General features: G+C 30.9%; 1 protein-coding gene across 8 annotated transcripts in view; it reads left to right on the top strand.

Annotated features, from left to right (window-relative positions):
* Positions 1-13,894, top strand: part of LOC139490796 (suppressor of lurcher protein 1-like) — a 387,332-nt gene that overhangs the window by 242,914 nt on the left and 130,524 nt on the right. The gene's annotated exons all lie outside the window — the stretch shown is intronic.

Genomic DNA, 13,894 nt, shown 5'->3' on the forward strand with positions numbered 1-13,894 from the left:
GTCTGTAATTGCATATAAAACGTATTGCAATCACTTGTAAACCATTAAATATAAAGGTTCAGGTGCTTATATTCAATAATCAAATATTATTTCGGCAATCTGTTGATTTTTTTAGTCAATTCGCAGCGATTTGTGCAGCAGTATGACTTCAATTGAGCTACTTTTTTTATTTATATAATTATAAAACAGTGTTAAATAATTAAATAGGAAGAAGTTAGAATTCAAATTGAATATTTGTTTTATTTAAATAACATGATTAAGGGGACGTGGTAGACTTTCAGTTAAAAAAATCGTCTTCTTTCACAGTTTTATTTTATTCTTGAAAGGGGAGCAACCCCTGATAAATAATGGGAAAGTTTCACTCGTTTTGTGTCCAAATTATTAAAATCTGAACACGACTGGACACGGTCTGACAACATCTTGACGTCAGTTTGTATCCATGGTCTGTTTTGGTCTGACACGGTCTTAACGGATCTAAACAGCTCGCTAGAAGATACAGTCTTAAATATCTTGACATGCCTTAACGGGACTAATTTACCTAATGAGACTATCGATCCGAATGGAGACTTAACGAACTGACAAATCTTGACGTTTTCCTCTAGCGGTAAATCCAGTCAATTAAGATACGATCAGACCAAAATGACCGTTTCAGACTGAAATCGTGCTACTAGTGCTGTGATCTGTAAAATATTTTTATTTTCTTGTGAGCTGTCAACGGGAATTGGACCAATTTTACTTGAATTGAAACAGAAAGAAAATCTAATGATTGTATTTTGTCCACTGAACAACTGTGAACATAAGCAATTACCTCACATTGATTATAAAAAAAAAATTGGAAGATTATGAAAACTTTAAATTGGCTTATAGAAAAGGGGGAAAAGTAATTGTTATTTTCCTGATTTAATTTTATACATTTGTTAGCAAGTTTGAATCCCTTGAAATAAAGTGAATGTCAAATCATTGTTTTTCAATTATTCTATTTCTTCTGGTATCCCTAAAGACCACAAATATTCAATAAAATTGAATCAATAATTGTTACTTCTCATAAAATGATATAGTAGAACATTTTAGACATATATATGTTTAAAATGATAAATATTTAATGACTATAAGACGTATGTACATCATAATAAAATATCAATGCTTGAAATGGAATGGTATATAACACATTTAATACTTTCAAATGAAGTTTTTACTCCTCTATTGTCATTTTCCAATAAAATCATATCAAAAGTGTTTCAACAAGTTGTTGAGACTTGCATTTTCAGGATGCAACACATTGTTAATTTCATTATCATTTCCAACACAGCATTTTTTTCGGATACCATATGAGTAAGTGAATCATCAAACACTTCCTCATTCTAAAATCAGATAGAAAAAAAAATGATTGCCAATCTGATCAGAAACAGATCTCATATCAAAAAGTATTAATTTAACAAACAACATCACAAGTAATTTAATATCATGGCTGTTACTGTAAATAAAAAAATAATAATATTGTAGTTCCCACCAGAATATCACACAAGAAGACCAAAATTGTAATATACAATGTACTGGGACTCTTTATTTTATGTTTTTGTGGAGAATTTGGTCTACACATAATCTGAATGATGAGATAACATATTTATTAAGGTTGTTGGTTTGGGAGCTATTTTTACGTAAAGAAGTGCATTTGTAAGCCTTAATTGAAATCTTTAACTGCATAAGTTTAATTAAAAAAAAAAAATCTATAATTCTATATAAGGGAAGTAACTCCAAACTTAACATTGGAAGTGCTACTAGAATAATAATGAAGCCTTTTGATTTGATAAATGAATTATATTGGTACTGCCTGAGGTAACCTTCTAAGAAAACCTAGATCACAATGACCTTCTTATCTTTTTTAATCACTATTAATAGAATGTAATAATTGGAATTTGAGCTGTGTTTGACATTTCCGTCACTTCATTTCTCCCTATCTTTTAACAAAGAAGTGATCTGAATAACAATCTGTATGTTGTAAAACTATATATCATTTCCACGGTCTTTTAAGTTGTTATCAGATTTATGTAACTCTCTAACGTGAAACTTTTGAACTTTTATATATTTGATCTGATGATCTTTAGTATTATGTGTTTAGAATGTTAAAGGTTGTCTTGATCATATCACTCTTGTTTTAGGAATTGAAATTAGAAGTCCCTAGGATTTTATTGCTGTTCAAAGTTATTAGCGACATTAGGATTAGATTGAAGAGATGCTTCTCATTTTCAGTTTCTAATTTTACCTATCTTTTAAAATCTATGGTTTCCTTTAGCAGTAATATTTGCACTTTAGTATAGATGAGTGCGAAGATTAGAATTTTACTAATCTTTTAAATCATTGGTTTCTTTTGACAGTAAAATGTTCACTTTGATAAGTGATTTGACAGATTAACACTGTATTATAGACTGAATTTTTTTTATACTGCCATGCTTATTTTTTTTTAGAGGCATATCATAATATTAATGTCCTCTTTTTATATCACCATAACTTATTATATAGTTTGTTTGCATTTTACTGATCGCGTCAAGCTGAATAAGAGTTTAATGTGACCGCAAATAGCTTTATCTATATGATGCATTAAACTTATACTGACTAAATTCAACATTCTATTGACTATTGTGGTACAAATGCACGGCTGAAGATTACAAACTACTGGTATGTACTATTGTATGGTTGATGTTCAACTCAGATATTTTGTAAAAATTCTGTTTATTGTCTCTAATAATAGACTGATAATCAGCATAAAAATGGTTACTTTTCCTAAACAGGATATAATGAGATAAATACTTGGCGATGTTTGTCCATTGATTTCTGATTAGCCTTGTGTCGATTAGATTACCGTGGGTAATGATGGAGAATTTCTTTTTGTTATTATGGTTTCTATCGTAATAGGAGAATGCCAGTGCTGATTTCTTCCTCAGGATTGAGGTTTTGTCATTTATTTTCAATTTAAAATTAGGTTTTAATCTTGTTAAGAGTAAGATTTTTACTTTCTTTTTATCTTGTTAAGATATCTTTTTACAATTCTTGTTATAGAGACAATTTATTTGATAAGGAAGTAACATACGGATTCTTGAAGTCTGAAGTGTTCGTGCATATTATGTCAGATTTTTCCTACCACTAAAGGACATCTTGGTGACGTGAAAATACTGTATAGGAACACGCTGCTAACTAATGCATTTTACCAATTAAAATATAAATAATGATTAAAATTCGCATTAAAAAATAAAATAAAAAAAGGTCTAGTAGATGCATATGTTTCCTGCCTCAATAAAGTTTCCTTTTCATCATGGTTGCTTGAATTTGGTATAAGATTCAAAAGGAAGTAATCGCACAGAGTTATTAAATCAAATAAATTGATGATGATTCCATTGAACAAAATATTTCATATAAATTTCATGCGTTCGAAGATTTTCTGAATTTAGCTTCACAGCTGAGTAACGCTCAAAGCCGTATATTTGAAAGCAAAAGATGCATAAAGCTAAGGAGTTATGACCAAAATGGACATCTATCAGGTATCTCAGATCAAATTTATTCGTTCATAGTGTGTTAATTTACGTTTTTTTTTGGATTGAGTTAAGCTTTCCAATTGATATTTTATAGTGTGTTTTTCTATGTTGTGATGTTAAAATACTATTGTTTCAGAAAAAGCATCTGTTTTAAAATTTGACCTCCCTTACACTTAATGTGGACTCCATACCAGCAGGCAATACCTAGTATAGTGAAAGTCAATATTTGTTTATAATAACAAAGGTGATCATAAGCTTGGATCTGCCCTGACTTTTGTCCATACCTAAGATGTGTGTTGCCTACAGCTTGGCTAATGTGTCATGATGAAAGTGAACATTATATGTATTACATATATATATATATAGTCATATTACAGTTACTTGTCTACAGATAGTTATTCCCAAGGTGGTACTAGAGGCTTTTTACACTTCAACATAACTTTTCATTTATATTTTTATTATGAACTATTGTATTGGGGAGTAATAAAACTTGCCAAGCAATTCATAAAATGGCTTTTCTGGAGTGAAAATGAATTATTTCCTCAGATCCAAAATGTACTTCTTTTCTGATTTTATTGTCATGATGGGTTGCACATTACAGGGGACATGAAAATACTTGGCATCTGTCCATCCATCTGTGCCATCATGTGTGTGTGTCCACCTGTCTGTCCATGTGTCTGTCCCTCAGTAAGTGTCAGGTCTTGTAAGTGCTCTCAACGGTACAATTCTTGTCAGAATTTTATAAAACTTATACAATGTTAATATCAGCAATATCTCGGAAAAGTTTTATAATATGGTAGCTGATTGACTTTATTTAAAGAGTTATGTCCCTTAGAAATATTTTTTTTTGGAAAACGGTCTAGTAAGCACCCTCATGGTTACAGTTCCTGCCAGATCTTTATAAAAATACTATATGTAAAATGCATTAATATCTCGGACAAGCACTTAAATGGTGGACAATCAATTTTTTTTTTAAAGAGTTATTCCCCTTTGGGACTGAATTTATGAAAATTGGCCTTGTTAGCACACTCACTGGTTCAATTTTTGTCAGATTTTTATAAAACTTATATTATTGGTTAATATCAGCAATATTTGTGACAAGTTGTACGATCAATGTTTTTTGGTTATGCCCCTTAGAAAAATAAAAAATTATGGAAAATGGCCTTGTTACATGTAGCACTCTCACTGGTACAATATAATTCTAGGCAGATTTTTATAAAAATTATACTATTGGTTAATAAAAGCATTATCCCACACAAGTTATAAAAAGGTGGTTGATCAACTTTTTTTAAAAGAGTTAATCTCTTTGGAATATTAAATTCATGGAAACTGGCATCGTTAGCGCTTTTACAGGTATAATTCTTGCCAGATTTTTATAAACTTTTACTATAAGTTACTATAGGTAATATCTCGAACAAATTCTAAAATGGTGGACTATCAACTTTTGTTAAATGAGTTATGCCCTTTGAAATATTAAATAAGTGCAAAGGGGGGACATTGGAACTCTGTTCTTGTATTAAAAACAATTTTGTGCCTTAAAAAAAAAGGCATACACCAAAAAGGGCATACAGTCCTACACATGTACGATCTGCCCCCACCCATGCAATGAACACTCACTACAAATTCATGAACATGAATTAAATGCATCAATTTAAAAATGCATGTATTGAAACTTAATGAGTTATTAAGAATTTGATCATCAGAGACGATAGTTACAGTCTTATCCTATAATTGCAATCTTAGTAAAGACATCACATTAAAATAAAAAGGACACCTCATCACTATAAAACTAATCAGAAAAATTAGAAAAACATGACTTGAGTTTCTGCTTGAAGCATGAATACTACATTGAACAATGTTCAACAATATTCTAATCTCGCTGCATTTGGAAGTTGACTTTTTTTGCTGACTGTCACTTTCCTAAAGGCTTCTTGGAAATAACAAATTAAAGACGAGACTTTACTTCAAGTTCTCTGTACTGTTAGATATATTGTGTAAGATTGAGAATGGAAATGGGGAATGTATCAAAGAGACAATAAATCAAACCAAAGAGCAGAAAGCAGCTGAAGGCTACCAATTGGTCTTCACCACAGTAGCGACAAAATCCCACATCTGGTGGCTGGTTTCTGCTGGCCCCTTACAAAGGAATCTACATTTATTGTTCTTACTAGTTTATTGTAAGTCTGTTTATTGGCCAGTTATTGATCAATTGGCCAAACAAAAAAAATTTGGAATTGTTATTTTCTTATTACCCCTTAGAATGAGAATATTATGATATGCCTATCCCATACCCCACTCCCCATTATTTAAGCTTTTCCCTGTGTGGATTTTTGAATAGCTTTGAGTTAAGTAAAACACAAAATTATTCCTGTTTTAGAGAACTGATTCAATTTACTTAGAAAGAACTGTTTATACAAGGAAATAGAGATTTATGAGGAAATTTTCCACTTTTTTTCTCTCTAGTGTATCAATTAAGGAAGATACACAATCTGGGCCTATGACAGTTTTCACAAGATCATGTTAACTGTGATGAATTAACCTAGCAAACATCAATAACACGCCACAATTAGTCCTGTTAAAAGTCTCGGCAGCTATGATACTTTCGTACATCAAACTTCAGTCCTGTACTTTTCAACATTTTACCAATGACATATTGTTTTACTGATTTGTATGGCATTAAAATCCTACGGGACTTATCTAAGAGCAAGAAAGGAATCTTGTAATCCTATTGTACTGTAGCAGTGATACAATAGTTCAGGGAAATTGCTGGAGGATAGTATCATTTTGACAGCGTTGATCTTTCTCAGTCTGAAACCTCACACTCTTATGTCATAAATAATCGTAATTGTGAAATCCAATATTTTCAGTTAAATTCAGATTTATATTAAGAATTTATTAAAATTGTGTTGTTAATGGATGTCATGTCTGCTCAGAATTATCATCAATTTCACAAATCTCAGATGAATTCTCGGTTTACGTAATTAATCTATCACAACAGATATGAAATATGACAAGACGATGTGATATTCATTACAGTTGCATCATGGGACATCATTGCAGCACAAGTGTATCAACAGTGGACAGGATAAAAAATGTAGCATTTTAAATGTCTTAAAATTTTATGTCTTGTTTAATGATAATATTTTGTGTGACTAAATAACAGGGATGTTTAATCACAGTACTAATAGAGCTACCAAAAAAATACAAACAAAATAATGAAAATTTGTCAAATTTCTAAATATGCATGAAACCAATATGCATTAACTAAAATTTTTATTGCACATGTTCTTAACAGTTGATCAGAAAAATGTATATTGCATCTTATATTTATGTGTGCAAGATATATGCTCTGAACATCCGTCTGAAATATTGATAAGTAAGCATCTTGTCCATATGTTCATTAAAATGTTCATAGCATCTTCTTCATATGTTCAGCATGATGTTCATAGCATTTTGTTTATATGTTCAAAATAATATTCATAGCATTGATTAGTTTATATTTCAGAAAATGTTCTCAGCATCTTGTAATCTGTTCAGATTAATGCTCATAGCATCTTGTCCATATGTCCAAAATAAAGTTCATAGCATCTTGTCCACACATTCAGAAAATGTTCATAGCATCTTATTTATACATTCAGAAAAATGTTCATATAATCATGACCATGTGTTCAGAATAATGTTCATAGCATCAAGTCTTTATGTTTAAATAATATGTTCATGGCATCTTATTCATATATTCAAATTTTGTTTATCTTAACAATGGGAATCATATGTACAATCATGTGTATTTCCAAGGATAATCAGCAACCAGTATGTCAATGCTGAGTCTATTTCTTGGGCACTCCTTAAAAGTCTATGTTAATAACTGGCATAGATGTTAACAGTCTCAATATGTTTAAGCAAATGCAAGCTTGCTAGTGCTCTTATATCATAGCTTCTCTTGTAAGCAATATTCAAGATAAGTTCTAAGTACTTCATTTGCAATCTGTAGACCAGAAAGTGGTCAATGCCTTGTGATCAATACGAACATTGACACAGTGTACGATCTTGCATGACAGGCTGTGTTTGACAGGTTACTTTGTAATTGATCATATTGGAAATCTATGTTGGTTGGTGTTTGTTTTCTGTCATGTTCCTTGGATCTTTGGTAATTAGGTTAATCAAATTTAATCTACTTAATGTAAGTTGTTGTAATTGAACATCCTTGTCTGATTTCTCCATTACAGTGAAATCAAATTGTAATGTCTACAGCTTAAGTTCAAAAGTCCTATAAAGTTGATAAATCTTCAGGTCTAAAAAGTTCTCTCACAATTGTTATTTCACAATTGGTTAAATCCAGTGTCTTTAATAAGTTGCCTTTTTGCTGTGTTGAAGTTCACTACAGTTGAAATTTTCCACACTCCAGATTTAATAAGATGGTCCATTATTTATTCTTCACAATTAAACAAGGAAAAATCTAGCATGTTTGAATACAATAACTGATTGCATTCCTTATAGTCAAATCAACTTGTAAATGTGTAATTATACTAGTTGTCTAAAATACTGTATGGGTTTTGCTCATTATTGAATGCTGTACAGTTTCTAATAGTTGTTCACATCCTTGTCCTAAAGTTGAAGGGGTTTTGTTGTCCCATTGGCAATCAAACCACATCTCCTTAAAATTATATTTGAACTTAGGCCTGCCTAATTAGATTTAGATAATGGGGTTTAATATAAAATTGAGAATGGAAATGGGGAGTGTGTCAAAGAGACAACAACCCGACCAAATGAAAAACAACAGCAGAGGGTCACCAACAGGTCTTCAATGTAGCGAGAAATTCCCGCACCCGGAGGCGTCCTTCAGCTAGCCCCTGAACAAACATATACTACGTAGTCCAGTGATAATGAACGCCATACTAATTTCCAAATAGTACACAAGAAACTAAAATTAAAATAATACAAGACTAACAAAGGCCAGAGGCTCCTGACTTGGGACAGGCGCAAAAATGCGGCGGGGTTAATAAAATTGAGAATGGAAATGGGGAATGTGTCAAAGAGACAACAACCCGACCAAATGAAAAACAACAGCAGAGGGTCACCAACAGGTCTTCAATGTAGCGAGAAATTCCCGCACCCGGAGGCGTCCTTCAGCTGGCCCCTAAACAAATATATACTAGTCCAGTGATAATGAACGCCATACTAATTTCCAAATTGTACACAAGAAACTAAAATTAAAATAATACAAGACTAACAAAGGCCAGAGGCTCCTGACTTGGGACAGGCGCAAAAATGCGGCGGGGTTAAACATGTTTGTGAGATCTCAACCCTCCCCCTATACCTCTAACCAATGTAGAAAAGTAAACGCATAACAATACGCACATTAAAATTCAGTTCAAGAGAAGTCAGAGTCTGATGTCAGAAGATGTAACCAAAGAAAATAAACAAAATGACAATAATACATAAATAACAACAGACTACTAGCAGTTAACTGACATGCCAGCTCCAGACTTCAATTAAACTGACTGAAATAGTTTGAATATCATGCCTTGAATGATTGACAATAAAAATATGCACATACATGTATATATATACGTTGTAATATGTCAATCTGAGTGCTGGAATTTAGTCAAGATAAAGTCCCTAGACATTGACACCTCTTACAAACAAGAAGAATGAGGTTTTCCTTAGTTTTACTTACTGTAAATTCAGAAATTATTGTGTGCATTTATTATTGCATTTTTTGTCATTTTAGACAAATGCGATTTTAATCGTTGCCATATTGAGAAAAATCCTGTTTAAATCATATGAAAAATATCAAAATGAGAGTTTTAATTATTGCGTTTATAACCGGGCTGTTGTATTTTTCGTAATAATACAAACATCGCAATAATTTCTAAATACTACAGTCTATTTGGAAATTAGTACATCATCTATTGAGTAACCTTTCTTTACTAACATTGACTAGGATCTCTGTGAAACAGATCATATACTTATATGTAGTTAATAGCCTATCAAATAAAAAGCCATAAAGATTGCAGCCTTACAGTTTTATTCTGTTTCCAATATTCTTACACAATTATAGGAGGGTAAATGTAATGGGGCCATTTTGTGAATGATGATAAAAGTTCTTGCCAAAAGATGTTAACTGTAATTTGTGGTGCATGATTATAAAATGTAGTCTTTTAGACAATGAAAAAAATTGACTGATTTTGAAGAATTTTGTTAATTTTTTCCAAAAAAATTAACGGTAACAAAAATTATTTGAGACCTTTGAGAATCAAGATAGGATAATTGATAAATCACAGTAAAATTTTAACCAATTTGAAAAATGACCGTTGGATGTCTAACAGTAAAGGGCATCATTATTATACGCTCTTATAGGATTAATAGATACCATTAAAGCCTCTATATTTGTTCAATTGTATATAAGTACACTAAGTTTAAGTATAAAAGTATATAATGCAGATAAAATTTCTTCCTTACAGTAACAAGAATGATTGAGGCTGATTAATTTAAAAAAAAAAAAAAAAAAATCATTGAAACATTGTAAAAACTTCTAGCTGCAATAACTGAGTAACCTCCAAGATTTTAATCGCATAGAAAATGCAAAAGTATTTATAAAATAATCAGTTTTGACTATCAAAATTTATTAATCTTGATCGCTTTTGAAATTAATGTAAGTTTGATTGATAGAGAAACCAATAATACAAATAGAAATCAGTTTTATCATGTAACATTCTCTAAAAAGTGTTTTATAAATTGTAATCTTTTAATCGGTATTTCGTGTGCAGAATAAAAATCGATTAAATTTAAATATCGTGGTAATAACAGAACATTGACAAGATAATTGCCACAGAGATCACTTAAAGCGAAGATATCTCTTGATATATCACATGAAAATATACAGTCTAGGATAATCAACAAATCTCGGCTGACCGAGATTTTATTCTATATATAGCTTAGGCAAGTTTGAAACAAATTTTACCCCGGACACATGTTTTGATGGGCAATAATGTAATAAATTGTCATCTTTGATTAAGAAATTTAAAGGGAAATAAAAATTCTGAAAATTTGAATAGTTTACAATAATAAATGTGATTTAGATAATAGTTTAAATTTCCTGAGTTCTAGGTCCAAACCTGATTGTGAAGTTGTAAAGTATATGCTGCTTATTCTAAAATTCTGATTAAGTCAAACTTACAGGACGATATATTTTTGTCAATCTTATTAAGATTAAAACTCCGCACTACTTATTTTTTTTAATGCTTGGTCGCTGTGAGAAATTGATTGTATTTTTGTACTTGTATTTCTTTAGCAAAATTATTGAAAATAAATACCCCAAGGGAATTATTATCAGTATGTTATTTCACTTTATTTGAATTTTTATAGCTGTGTAGACATTTGATTGGTTGAGGCTGGCCTACTGTTTATCTGAACAAACCATCTGTCGAAGCAAAAAAATTTGTTTGAATTCAATCTTTATGAATTTTCTAGAACAATTGGTAATAGATAGCTCCAATGTGTAAGAACACTTATTTGAATATTATTGTGTCTTAAGTTTAATTATCATAAGTTCAGTGTAATAGTATTTATTATTTTTCTGTAGACACCAAGAGATAGAGTGTTGTTTATTCCTTGATTATTTGTTCTTTAGAGATGTCTTTTATCACTATGGAGACAATAAAACAATGTAATCCTATAATTGTTTTTCCTACAAAGACATGTTGAAATTCTTCAGATTCTTATGGCGGACATTTGATGGACAGACAGACTAATAAACGCTGATCAATCAGATTTCCAAATTAATTTGGATAAAATTGTGATATTGATCCATTTGTATAATATTCTTTGGCTTAGATGACCTTGAAACCCACTCATAATGAAAGTTGACACCAAAAGTTTTATATGGATGAGAATAATTTGGAAACTAACACAAGCATAATTGTTCCTGGGATTAGCGGACCCCTTTGGTGTCGTTACTCTTCTGTAATCATAATGAATCAGTCGTTGCCAGCATTTCCTTAACAACAAGGTTACCCCTGGGAACCAGTTTGGGTTTGATCTTTGTCACATTTCAGCTCATTGTACTCGCTAAAGCTTAAGAACGTAGATTGATGACTGATCTATGTTGACGGCAGCAACTTTCAATGAAGTGTGATATAATATGCTTGGAAAGAACTTGATTAAATTTTCTATATTTGTTTTCAGTTATAGAACAAAAAAATATTAACAAAAGACAATTAATTTTTTAAAAATGTTTAAAGATATTATTTGTAACTAAATGACAGGTTCAAATAAGACTACATAATTGTGGTTATATTAAGTTTATGTTGTAATAAAAAATTACGTCACATGCAGTTGCATTGAATTTTAAGTTTAAAAGCAAAAGAAAGTTGAGTTTGGAATATGTAGATTATAAGAAGTTGTGGTATGAGTGCCATTGAGACAATACGTCTCCATCCAAGTCACAATTTGTAAAAGAAAACCATTTTTAGTCAAAGTTTGGTCTTGAACACAGAGTAGTGGCTCACACTAAACAGCAAGCTATAAAGGGCCCAAACAAAAGAAAGAAATAATTTTTTTTTCTTTTTCTATTTTTTGCCCACGGATACTAAGGTAAAATGTGTGCAACCCTGGAAGGGAACATTAGAACTGTGTTATATGATTACATTATAATTACTGGTTAATGTCTGTAAAATGGTTGCTTATTTAGAAATTGAACCATTATTACATCTAGAAACTGTCATTAATGTACCTGTTCTATCAATCAGGGGAGATAATGCAGTCTTGAATAGAATAGAATACAAAATTAAGTAGGGTTACATGAAATACATTACAAACATAAGCTCTGTAGATTTGTTTGCCAACATCTTGACGTCCTGAGGGGAAAAAAACCCAAACTGCTAAACATTATATATCTACAGTGTCCAAATGTTCATTACTTGTTTTTTTTTTTTTAATTTTTAATTTAATTCGAATGTCCTGTAACTCACTGTTTTTGCCTTAAAAAAAACATGTTTAAAAGAAAAACAAAGAATTCACTAAATCTGAACTCAAATAGTTAAATAGAAAAAAAAATGCACACATGTCATAAGCATTGAAGTATTTTGAAAGTTTTATGGATTCAGTTATTTCTGTATGTTTATAAAACTTTAATGCTCCAAGAAAGTGGAATGTTTTGACAAGCTCTCCCAAGCAGAATTTTCTCTTCTGTCAAGAGGCATTATAACCCCCGTATACATTGTCACTACCGATTTCTTTCAGAATGATCGTAATACTACATCAGTGCTATTTAGCTGTCTGATCAGATTTTACAATTATTGCTAGAAAAACGAATTGATCTTCCGTGCAAATAAAATATAACAATTACTTGTATTATCTATTCGTTCAATCATAGCAAGGTCTTATTCAAATCGGAAGATGGTTCAGTAGATATTTAGGAAGCTTGTTAATATGAATTAAAACATATTTTTTCCATGTTTGCAGCTATTTGTTATGACTAAAAATAAATTGATTTGTTAGGTATATTGAGAAAAACATTAAGTGCATCTAGAAATGTTTCAAAGAAAAGAAAAAAAGCATGGAGAGAGGTTAGCCAAATTTCAAGTTATATGAGAGTGTCTTTAAAGAACCTTTAAAGCAATTATAGATTAAAGTAATGGAACTTAAACATACATATTTGTCAGATCTGTTTTTCTAATTGAACAGAGTTTTTTTATTGAAAAATTTCCTAGTGCAACTTAAGTGCAGCTCAATAAATAATACTGACTTGATTAGATAGTTGACAAAGAACATACATTTTCTAAACTTTAGAAATATTTCATTAAGTTAACATTGAAAAATTCTGTAGCAAGCTATTAGACTAAGCTATTTGATGAAGTTATACGGTTTAAAATCTCTCAGACAAATTGTAGTGTTTTCTATTCTAAAGTCCTTCTAAAGCATACCGGAGTAAGTGCAGCTTGACATTCCATAATTCAGACAGATCCTCACAGACAAGGGTTACTTAATAAGGGCCATATGCCACTACATCATCTGGGACTAGTGGTGAAGTTTTAAGCCTGTCAATTTGGCTTTATGTCATTATTCTATACTCTAATGAATGGCCATTATATTCAGAATATTTCATGATTATAGGTGCATTTGTCCAATACTAAAAGTAGTTACTGTAAAGTTACACGAATTTGGTGTATTAGGATTCAATTTGTACATTTTTTCTGCTCTTTGGTTGGGTTGTTGTCTCTTTGACATATTCCCAATTTCCATTCTCAATTTTACATGTAAGTTTCCCAGTTGTGGTTCATCTGACCTTGATTAACCTAATCTTCATGATTCGTTGGGCAAATTATGAGTTTTCTTGATTAATTCATTCTTCTCAGAAATTT

Source organism: Mytilus edulis, chromosome 10 (genome assembly GCF_963676685.1).
Source record: "Mytilus edulis chromosome 10, xbMytEdul2.2, whole genome shotgun sequence".
NCBI classification, from domain to species: Eukaryota; Metazoa; Mollusca; class Bivalvia; order Mytilida; family Mytilidae; genus Mytilus; species Mytilus edulis.